This window comes from Buteo buteo, chromosome 6, assembly GCF_964188355.1.
Source record: "Buteo buteo chromosome 6, bButBut1.hap1.1, whole genome shotgun sequence".
Taxonomy (NCBI): Eukaryota; Metazoa; Chordata; class Aves; order Accipitriformes; family Accipitridae; genus Buteo; species Buteo buteo.
In genome coordinates, this window is record NC_134176.1 from 38,531,029 (window position 1) to 38,542,240 (window position 11,212).

The following is an 11,212-nucleotide window of genomic DNA, read 5'->3' on the forward strand; positions in this document are numbered from 1 at the left end:
GCCACAGTGTGCCCTCTTGTATTAGCCCTGCATCAAGGGAGTTTTGCTTTTACAGGTAGAGAGGGTAATGCAAGAGAGCCAACATGGTTAAGCAAAGTAAGGGGAAAAAAACAAAAAAGCCAAATAAACATACATGGAACATAATTTCCCATATTCAGAAGAGATTCCTCTATCACTGTGAATTCCACCATGAAGAGCAGGCAGCTGTGGCAAGGATTTTCTGCACCAAGGTTAGTGCTGCATCCTGTCTTCCCACTTAACTATCACAGTGCTTGTTTCTGCCTTGAATTAGCCAGCGTGATACTACCTGGGGTCTCAGTGGTGTTGGTCGCCAGGAAACAGAGCAAAACCATCTTTCTTTTATTATTTTTCTTTGCAAGCTATTGGATAAGTTCAGTTTCTGAGATGGGGGGAGTAAAGAGAATGAAAAAAAGGATGGAGGCTTTTACTGTAAAATAGAGATGTCATCTTCAGATAACAAGAAACCATTTCCTTGTACAGGAAAAACTCCAGCTTCACCTGTAGATGATATAAAATATGGCTTCTATCTTTCTTTGCTTAAAAAATGGAAAGATTGTGCAGTGGTTAAGGAGCAAAAAAGAGAAAACATTTATATATCTCAGCACAAATGTGACAAGTCTTGGAAGAAGGTACGAGGCAGCTGTCAGAAATGCAGGCTTAAGAGAAAAACTGCCTGTCCAAACTCCCTCCACAAAAAGCTGCTGCTCTAAGAAGCTGTTTTGCATTGTAGTGTGCTCTGTGGGGATCTGACATATATCTGTTTCACATTGATTAACAGCAAATCCTTTCCAACTGATTGTCCTTTGAAAAATGCCAAACAGTACTTTGCATCAGCTGAGATCCACCAGTCACTCTTCCCTTTTTCCTCTGTGCCCTGACTCTGTCCAGGACTTTTAGCCATAAATAAAAGCAGAGAGACTGACTACTGGTGGCATGTGAAAATGAGAGTGGGACCCCCTTTCAAGGCACTATGAATAAAAAAAATCATTATCCCTACTTGCCTGGCAAGGGCTATGGTTACAGGGGAGAAAACTGCCTTCAAGTGCATGTTCTGTGCAGGAAAGCCATAGGTGGTGCTGAGTATTAGACCCTCAAGAATACCCAGGTATCTTTTTTTTAAATCTGACTTGTAAACGGGCGTTAGGACTCCTAATGCTGCTGGGCTCTGGCCCCATTAGCTCCATCCCCCAAGTTCTGCTCCCCTGCTTTCAAGGTTTCCAGTGTGTAGTGAAAGGTTGGAGGGTGCTCTTGCTACCAGCTGTGTGGAAGCCCTGCTGCAACTTTGGACAAAGAAGCCAGGAGGTGGGGTAAATACAGGTAGCTAGATGTCAGAGCTAGAAAAGGTGGGTTATCTTTATTTCCCTCAATTGGAATAATCACCAGTTAAAACCAGAAAGACTTCCTGCTAGCCATCATCCTTCTGTTGGATGTGTTTCACAGCCAGCTGGGGCTAGTCAGTGGGTTCGCAGCAAAAGTTTATTTCTCATGACAGGCTGCAGTAGGGGCCAAAGAAGAAAAACTGCTGTAGCTAGCAGGTTTGCACTTGTGTAATAACCTCAACCCTCTCTCAGCCTGCCTTGCCTTAACCTTGGAGGGAAAGGAGGTGAGGGAAGCCTGAATGGGTCCTTGTCCTCACTGCCTCTTTTGCTCAGGACCTGCCACTCTGGAAGGTGAGCCCTGTGCTCTGCAGGGGACACCAGCATGGAAATGTGGCTTATGACCAAAGCCCAGAAGAACTGAGAGACAAGGCAATAAATAAGAAAAATACTGTAGTGAAGAGGAGAGGGATGTTCGTGGTCTGCTTTCTAGTCTAGGTAGGACAGGAGGTTATGGACTTAAATGTCGATGAAGGAGATTTGGGCTAGTCATGAAGAAAAACTTCCTTAGGATATGCATTGCTTCACGGCACAGGTCACATTGCTTCCTTCCAAGCGCGCTGAGTGGCTCCCCAGCTGCAAACCATCTGTGCTGCCCACTGACAAACCTGGAGGTGATAAAAACTAAAATATTTTAGCTAATCCATGGGCATTTAGTCCATGGGCATTCTGCTCCCATACGCGCTACGTGCCCTTCAGTCACCCGCTGCCAGGACTGACACACAGCGCTTCTCTCCGAACTGCTTTAATTAATGTGTGCCTGCTCTGGATTTTTATAGCTCTTAAAAAGTAGCTGTGAGTGGTATCTTGTATCAGAGGGAGGTTTTATATCACTGCTGTGAAGCTTGCCATTGCTACCGCTGAGGAGGTGACCTTGGCACATGTTCCCTCCCCTTCGCTCCTCACACTGTGTGTTAGCACCACACTTTGCTCTTCTAGTCAAATGCTTCAAAAAAGGACACCAGCCAAATGAGGATTTTTCTGAAAAATGCAACTTAGCTTTCCAAAAGTCTCTGCTCCCTTGAGAAGAAATAAAAAAACAAACCTCCAGACCTAAACAAACTTGCTAAGTAAGCGCTCATTTTTAAAATCTCAGAGCTTCACTTACGGGAGACAATGGAGTCGGTAATCTCACCAGCACTATTTTTCTATAAATCCCTGTGAGCTTGTTAGGGGAATTTTTTGGTATTTGTTTTTGTTTTTCTTCCTGGGAAGTTAAATGGAACTGCTTTACAAAGAAACAATTTATGCTGAAACCAAGATGGGAAATACATGCCAGTAAAACCAGCAGGATTTTCTCACTTCTATCCTTACAGGACTATACTTACATCCTGAACAAAGATGAAGGAGGAAGCCTGGAAAACACAATCAACTTGAACGGGATTCCAAAAGCCATGGGGTGCTGTGTGTTAGGCACACTGCAAAAAAAACCAACCAACCCAAAACCAAACCCAAATGATCCGTGAGGGCAAGGATGGGGATCTAGGAGTTGCTGTGCTGGACTGAAGCCAAAATCTAGTTAGTTCAAGACAATTTCTCTGACCTTAGTGGTCAGTGCTGAGAGCTTGGTTCTCCCTAGATAGTTCGTTTTTCACACTTCATATTTTCAGAGTGAAAACTGATTATTACTTTTTGTGGTGGTTTGAGGAAAGCTAGGCAGAATTTTTCCAGCAAGTCTCCTATCACCAAGATATGTGGCAGAGCCTGCCTTGCTGGGGATGAGCTGTATGATCAGCAGGATTTAATTTCACCTTCCCCACTCTAAATACCCAGCAGTGAGTAGACTCTCAGTGAGTTGGCTGACTGAAAAATGCCAGCTACAGTGGCCTCACGTGTTTCTACAGACGTGAATTCCCAAACTGCACTTAGGGTTTGAAGAGGGGGGATTGATACAACACTCCTCCAGTTTGCTTCAGAAAAGCTCCTGCGTGGAGGGACTGTCGGTTAGTTAACAGAGTATTTTACAAGGAAGAACTTCAAAGTCTTCACACAGATTGATCTTTGAAGTACTCTGTTCTCTAGCTGGCTCGTCATTTCTTTTAAGGATGGGAGATGCAGGGAGTAATGGTAAACATAGTAAGGGTGTCTGTGGAATGAAGCACTGGTGTTCAGGCAGATTTGGTGCTAAGCTATACAAGCTATTTTGCATGTTTTAATCCCAAAGACTTCAGTGCTGTAGATGTGCTGGCTTGATAAGGCAAAAAGGGCTTCTCCACCCTCCTTCCTATATTTGTCAGTGGACTGTGGTGGTAGTGACATAAAAAGATGTTAGGGAACAGCGTCAGAGACATGTAACCTGACTTCCCAATTACAGTGTGTGGCAGAGTAGAAACTCCCTCTACGCACGTGTGCTGCCCTTGCTGCTCTGCAGATTTGACGTGGAGGAGACAAAGAAGGAATTCAAGTTGCTTTTGTGGTCATTATTGCCTCTGCTGAAACTATGCCTGCCCATCAACAGCTGCACTGTGCGAACAAAACCCTTGTGAGGTAACTTGATGAAGAGCCAGCTGGGGAGATGGACAACAGCGGCAAGGAGACAGATGAGCAGATATCATCTGTTCAGGCTTGAGGAACACCGTGGCTGTGTCTTACTTAAATGTCAATGGTCCTTACCAGCTATGCCTGTTAATGCCCGCTGAGATGCATCAAGTGACCTATTTTCTGAGCTACTACAGAAAGTCTGAAGAGGACCCTCTGGATGCATCTGCCTCTGTCATGATAGCCAGAAATTTAGACCTCATGTACATGGCATTAATTATTTGGATTGGGGGTGGATTTTGGATGGTCTTTTTGTTTATCTAACTGAAATTTGATCTGATGCTGTCAAGGGGGGTGCAAAGGTCCATTATGTGGTTAGAGTTCATTCCCCTGGCAATGAAGTGCTATAAACACCTCGAATCCAGCAGCTGTGTCCATCCTGAGGGAGCTGCACTGGTTTAACACTGTCGGTATGTTAAAGCAGTATTACTTGTGTATCAACAAGCTCCTCTTTCTTTTAACAGTGAAAACATGTATTGAGTAAATTACAATTTTTCCGACAACAGAGAATAAAAGGCATTAAATCTCTGTGTCCCCACCTCAGGCTCCTGGCTATGTGCATTTATGCACTGCTGGCAGCCTGGACCCCTGCTGCGAGCCAGCAGACTTGTACAAAGGAGCCTGCTGAGGAATTGGGCACTGGAGTGTCACTGAACCAAGGTGGGAGCTTGTCACAGCGCTGGGGGCCAGCCTGTCTCAGGACCAAAGGAGTGAGAGGCAGTCCGGGGGAACAGAGCTCCTCCGCTTCTCACTCCAGTCGTTACGGTACTCACAATTTCACCTTTGGTTCCTGGTCCCCGTTAATTTCACATCAAGGACACCCAAAACACACATGCCGAATGTAGGAAATGCGTCACTGCTCCTTCAGACAGCTCCCATGGGGAAGTCTGTTCCCGTCATTCCGAAAACCTCGAGTCCCTAGAAAGGGCTGCCGGTGCCCCAGGAGCTGAGCTCGCGCCTCAGCAGGTGGGGCGGTGGCAGGGCATTGCACTTCAAGCGCAGCGTAGCTGGAAACAGCGTAATGGTGCTGGAAAAAACGGTTCCCAAAGGCAGCAAAATAGCTGGGGGTGTGTGGAACAGAAATAGAGTGAGATTGGGGCATTTTAAGGAGACCAAGCTGCTGAACAGGATTTTCAGAGCTGCAGCTGAGCGGTCTTCAGAGAGGGGAGGAAAGTGCTTTCCTTAAGGTCTGTCTGTTTGTCCCACTTCTTCATTTCTGACCTCCCTGGCATCCATAAACTATTCTGAATCTCGCTCAAAGCTGCGAATAAATTCAATAAATCCACAGCAAAGCATGACATGGGGGCTGAGGTCGAGAAATGACAAAATCAGTGGGGGCACAAAGCCAGAAGTACCTGCAAACCCTTCTAGACCTCAGTGCACTGGCTGTAGCTCATTTATTGACTTCTGCTCAGTCTGGGGGCAAAAAAAATGGGCACCTGGATGAATGTGCACAGTCTGCCTCAGTTCAGTCCATGGAAGGCAGTATCGGGTCACTGGTTCCAATGTTTTATTAGTGAAAGAAATGCATCTGAGCCAAAAATGAACTGCAAGTTTTGTTAGTTATACTGTAGTGGCCGGTGGCCTAACTATGCATGGAAATTTGGGTGAGCCCCAGTTCATGGTGAATGGGCAATGACTTGACGGTCTGATGCTATCACAAATAATTTCTGTTGCAGATGATTTAAAACAACTTCAGATTTAGATGGATATGGTGCTAGTTGCACCCCAGAAAGTAGGTGGATCTTCTGTCATCCTTATTCCTCTCCCATGGTTCCCCAGATTCACCAACCCTCCATTTTGTCCTGCCTCATCTGCAGTAAGAGAGCAATCTGCCTTCTGTTCTCCCTCTTTTTCCTTACATTACACCTAATGTTCATTCGCTTCGGTAATTGGACTCTTTCCTCTTTCCTGCAGGCCTGTCCCGAAGCAGCCGGGGCAGTGCTGAGTGTGCCCATGAGAGGAACAGCCTTCTGGCTTTTCCTTGCAATGCATGGGACACCTGGCCAAGGAATTCCCGGCTTTCCCCAAAATCGGTCCTCTGGCCAGCAGTCTCTTGTTGCAGCTCTCTCTGAGACTCCGGGAGGTTGGACTTCAATTTCCAGATCCATAGCACATTTTTCATTGTGATTCCCGTTTGTCATTGTCAGCTTTACTGGCTCAGACCTTTCATTTCCCACTTCCTCACATCACAGAACGCTGTCAACCTGTGTTATTTAATGACAGAAAACGCTTCTCTTCCTTCACTGTTGATTACATTCTCACATCATTGCTTATTCTTAGCTCTTTTTTTTGATCCAGGTGCTATGAAGAACCTGAAGGAGGAGAAGGCAGGAGGAGGGAGATGGGAAGAAGTGGAGCGTTTGCTCCTTGCCCATTAAGAATTGGGGTTTTTTCTTTCCTGAGTGTGGTGATTATCGTCTGTCTTGTTCTGCAAATCTCCATCCTTCACCCGTTTCTTTTTAACTCGGTCCATCTTCCCTCGCTGTGTTTCACTCCCTCCTCACCGCTTTCCAGCCTCTGGTGCACGTGCAACCTGCTGAAGAAAACCCGTGTGTTTCTGACAGCGTCTCACCTCTGCTCTGCAGGGGGATGCACAGGATGGATTTGTCCCATAGGCATCATGTCATTTTGCACTTCATCCCTGTGTGAGCTGGTCACCAACCGGTGAAGGCCCCCTCCAGGTTCAGGTGAATGCTAAGGCTGCAAGGGCAGTGGTGAGATCGTGGCCACACCAATCTGTACTCGGTTCAGCCATGGGGCAGCCTTGGTTTCATTTGATGCTTTCAAATCAATTTGAGACATAGCTCAAAGCAAGAGGCTTGAACTGACTTAAATCATCCTTTAAGCTGCTGTGGGAAAAACGGCATTCAGCCCAGGTCTGGAGGAACGAAGTCAGACGCACAGAAGCTGCCACGGCTGCGCTGGAGCAGGTCGCTGGCCATGCGTAAGGGGCATCTGGCAGCCGTCACCAGCCTGCCTGCTCGGTCCCTCCAGCTCTGGTTTTCCCCTTGGTGGGCCATTTGCAGTGATGTGTCCTCAGAGACAGGCAGCTCAGAGGTATGAAATGTGGCTCTTCTCCTTGGCCCCCCTGCTCAGAGTAGAGTCTAATGAAATTGGATCTATGCTCTTGAACAACAAGCCATCTTAAATCTGGATCTTGGTCTCGCCGCGAATGCTGGAAGAGGAAGAAATGCCCTGTGAGATGCTGTAAAGCCTAGACATGGGAACTGAATTTTGAAGTTAGGCTTCAAAGCTGACTTTCACGAGGGTGGCAAGAGCTTGGAGGGTGCAGCTTCCACCGCTGAGATCTGAGCAGCCGCCCATCTGGACAGAGCAAATCCCAAACACGATGAGGCTGCTTGTACGACAGCCTTCAGAGATGAATGAGGATGTGATGTTTGGAGAGCAGGAGAATATTATGAAAAATAAAACGGGTAAAATCTATTGAAAATCTATTTTATCCCGGATTATCTTGAGGTGGTTGCAGAGGTCCCTGAGGACTGGAAAACTGTCAAAACAAACCTGTCCTTCAGAGCTTGGCAGGGACCAAATGGCTCTATGAGACCCAGCTGTAGTCTTTGAGCTCCTCCCTGCACCTGATGATAAAGGGAACCTGGTGCTCCCTTCCCTCTATATTTGCTGCCCTCAACTGCTTCTAGGGATGCCAGGTAGGGGAGAGCTGCCTCCCATCCCTGAAGACATGAGTACAGGGGCTGCTGCCACCACCTAGCAGGGGAACAAATGTGGTAGGTGAGAGCCTGGTGTGTGTTTGAGGTGCTGTGATGGTAGGGCTGGAGCTGGGACAGAGCCTGCCTGGCTGAGCTGGCTGCTTGGAGCAGGAAAAAGCCAGGCTATGGAGCAGGAAAGGCCAGGAGCACGCTGACGCATGGTAGCGTAACCGTCTGCAGGCTGAGACTGCACACAGATGTACGTGGGGCTTTAAAGCTTGGGCCCATCGATATGGTTATTTTTGTCTATATAGATTTTACTGCGCTAAAATAATCTGTAAGTGTTCTTCAGTATGCCATTAAGCAGTACGATTAGAATTGTTGCGCAGAGCCTTTTTTCATCCTCTCTCTGTGGGGAAAGGTATGTTGCAGCAGATACATTTGTAGAGGAATTACATGTGCAAGTAGTTATGTATTTGCTAGAGATAGTACAGTTCTTTGATCTTGCTGTGACCTTCAAACAGAAATGGTCGGGCTTGCAATGGTTCTTGGCTCCTGTGGGAGGTATTTTCCTTGCCTTCAGCCAGCACCAGAGAAAGTAGTGTCTGCTGCAAACTTGAGTTGGACTTGAAACTAATCTAAGGGTGTGAAACATGTGTGCACACGTGTATATGCATGCAGCGATGTATCTCTGCGTCTGAAAATGCTGCAGTGATACGCTGAGCATCGCTGCAGACGTGCAAGTGTTCAAATAAGAGTGCCACTTCCACTCACAGTGGCTCAAGCAGTTTCTCCTATTTCTCACTCCTTTTTCTGGCTGCTGCGGTCCCACAGTGACAGCTCTTCGTTGCCAAGTCGTGCATTCAGGTACTGGAGACAATTATAAGGAAAAATGAGGGGTCATTTTTTAAATAGTGGAATTTCTTACTTCATAATTCCTATTCCCCCCTCCTATGCTGAAGTGGTGGAGTTCATTTTGTTCAGCACTTCTAAAGCATTCACCTTTAGGGGGGAAAAAAATGTTTGTCCTAAAATGTGAATATTTAAAGAATATGAGTCTGACCTTCCCCATTACAAATGTAATCTCTATTACATTTCTTGATTATGCAGTGCATGTTATAAAAATGGCTTCCTAATGATGAAGCACCTTGCCTTTCAAGGAGAGAGAAAAAGTCTGGAACTCCTCCATTGGGGAAGGGAAGGCTGGCTGAGAAGGCAAAAACCAGGGAGGCAGTGGATAGGGTGGACGGAGAATTGCCATGCACCAGATCCCACTGCTTGGGGACCAGGGGGGACTTGGTGACGCATGTAGGAGCTTCTTTTACAACATACAAAAGATAAAGTGTTGTTGTGCAACACGTAGTGAAGTGTTGGACCTTGGTGTCGCAGGAGGTGGTGGAAGCAGATGCTTTTAAGAGGTTAAGAAGGTGATTATGTAAATATATAGGGTCTATTGCCATAAACAGATCCTATAGGGAACAGCAGGACTGCATCCCATACAAGAGGGGTGGGTATCTCGGGGGAATATGATAGGCATGGATGGTAGGAAGGGGCCAGGTTTATGAGTTCTCCCTAGGCAGCATCTCTTGCAACTGCTGCTGGAGACAGTGTGTTAGGGCAAAATGAACCACCGGTTTCACTCAGTAAAGTGTAACTTACGTTCTTGCTAACTATGTCCCAAATGCTGCATTTTCTAGCAGTCCTTTAGGATGTTTTGTAATAGATAGCCCCTGGTGTCAGGTGTGTTCATGGTGAGGCTGCCAGCTCAGGTACCAGCACTGGGGAGTTTTTGGAGGAAAACTCCGTCCTCAGGCTTGCACCTCCAAATCTCCTTTCATTCTGTGGGACCTGATCTGCAAATCGGGGAGCACCACATGCCTGCTACAGGACTCGGAGCTGGAGAGGGCCTGCAGGTGCGGAGATACCAAGCAGGGATGATGTGAACTCAGGTCCCTAGCACAAATGCCCTCAAAACTCCTCATCACCTTCAGCTGGAGCCAAGTGCTCCCAGCACCTCGCAGCGTCAGTCTAAATCAGGCCTGCTGCCAAGGAGGTTCTGTGTACCTGTGCTGAGATCCCAGCTGCCTTCAGCGAGGTGGTTCCTGCCAGTGCTTCTCTTGCAACCCCGACTGTCGTCGTACTTTTCGTGCTTCGTTAATTCTGGGTTGCGATATGGCGCGGGTCAGCCTGGCTTTCTCATCCTCCCACGCTGCCTCGGTGCTTAACCCCAAGGTGGGAGAGAAACACTGAATGCTAATGCTGAAGCCGTGACAAAATGGATTAGAAGGGCCGAGCAAGGAGAGGTAGGTAGGTCGCACACAGGCTGCTGACCCGTCCCATTGCTGGCAGAGGCTGGGGGCTGGAGTTGTGCAGAGATTTTGTCGCCAAGTCTTGCCAGGCAGAGCTGTCACTGCTGAGGATTTCTCGTCCAAAACGACCGGACCTGCATGATCCCAGTGCAAGGGGTTCCCGTGCTGGATTACTTTATAAAGTCATGAGAGGACAGCAGCTCTGTTTCTGCAAGAGCTTCAAAATAAGTTAGTGGCGCTTTTGTGGAAACTTAGCAATACCTGGATCTTTGTTTAAAGCAATTGCAATGGAAAGGGACGCTGCCAGGCTCAGCCTGTGTACCTTATTCTTAAATCACAAATGGTGTCACATTGATGGAGTCGTCTGTGCACTGCCCCGTGGAGTGCCCTGATGTCTTGCAGGCTGATGTAACCGCTTGCCAGCCTGCTGCAGGTCAGCAGCTTTTATTGGTTGCAGTTCCACCGGGGGCTATCATTTCAATAAATATTCTTGCCATCCTCGAAGTCCCCTTCACCCACCTCCCTGGGAGTAAAGATGTTCCAATATAATGCAGACGAAAAGGGCAGGAACTGATAAATCTTTAATACTGTGTTGATCTGCCTGGTTCTTGCGCCTAACAGTACGGGGATGCCTGATGTCCTCTGGACTCAGGCTTTTTTACACTCTCCAGTTGCCACCTGGAGATGGATCTTGATCCCGGCAGGCAGAGGTTACGGGTTCAGGCTCGCTGCAGGGGCACTGCAGTGCCTCTGGAGTTGACTGATCCGTGGCTCCTATTTCTGGCCTCCCCTCAGCCTGGAGTTTCTCACGCCTAGTGCCAGGGCTGGAATGTTTTGGAAAGTTGTCCATTAATTATCTAGGCTATTTTGAGTGATAGAGTTTCAAAAATAAATACATTATTGTGACTTTTAGGAAAGTTGAGCATTTCTTTTTTTTGCACTTGACTCAAACCCAGTCTGCTGTGCAGTGTGCAAGCCCCTTTTATGGGGTCTGTGAGAAACTGGGTAGAATATTTTTCACAGGTTATTTCCCAGATTGTCATGTTTTCATATGGAATTCCTCTGTAGTGGGAGACAGGAGTTTCATCATTTTGCCAGATGAGCATTTCAAGCTGCTTCTGCTTTGCAGCCAAGAGGACTGTTATGAGCACTAACCTGGTAGCTACACTGAGCTGTAAAATCTTTGAATTTCTATGAGGATTAAATTGCAGTTCAGGTCACAGTCGGCGCTGTGGTGGGCTGCCAATAAAGGAGAGCAAATTGTTGTCAGATTGTAATAAAAAGATTTTATTGTTAA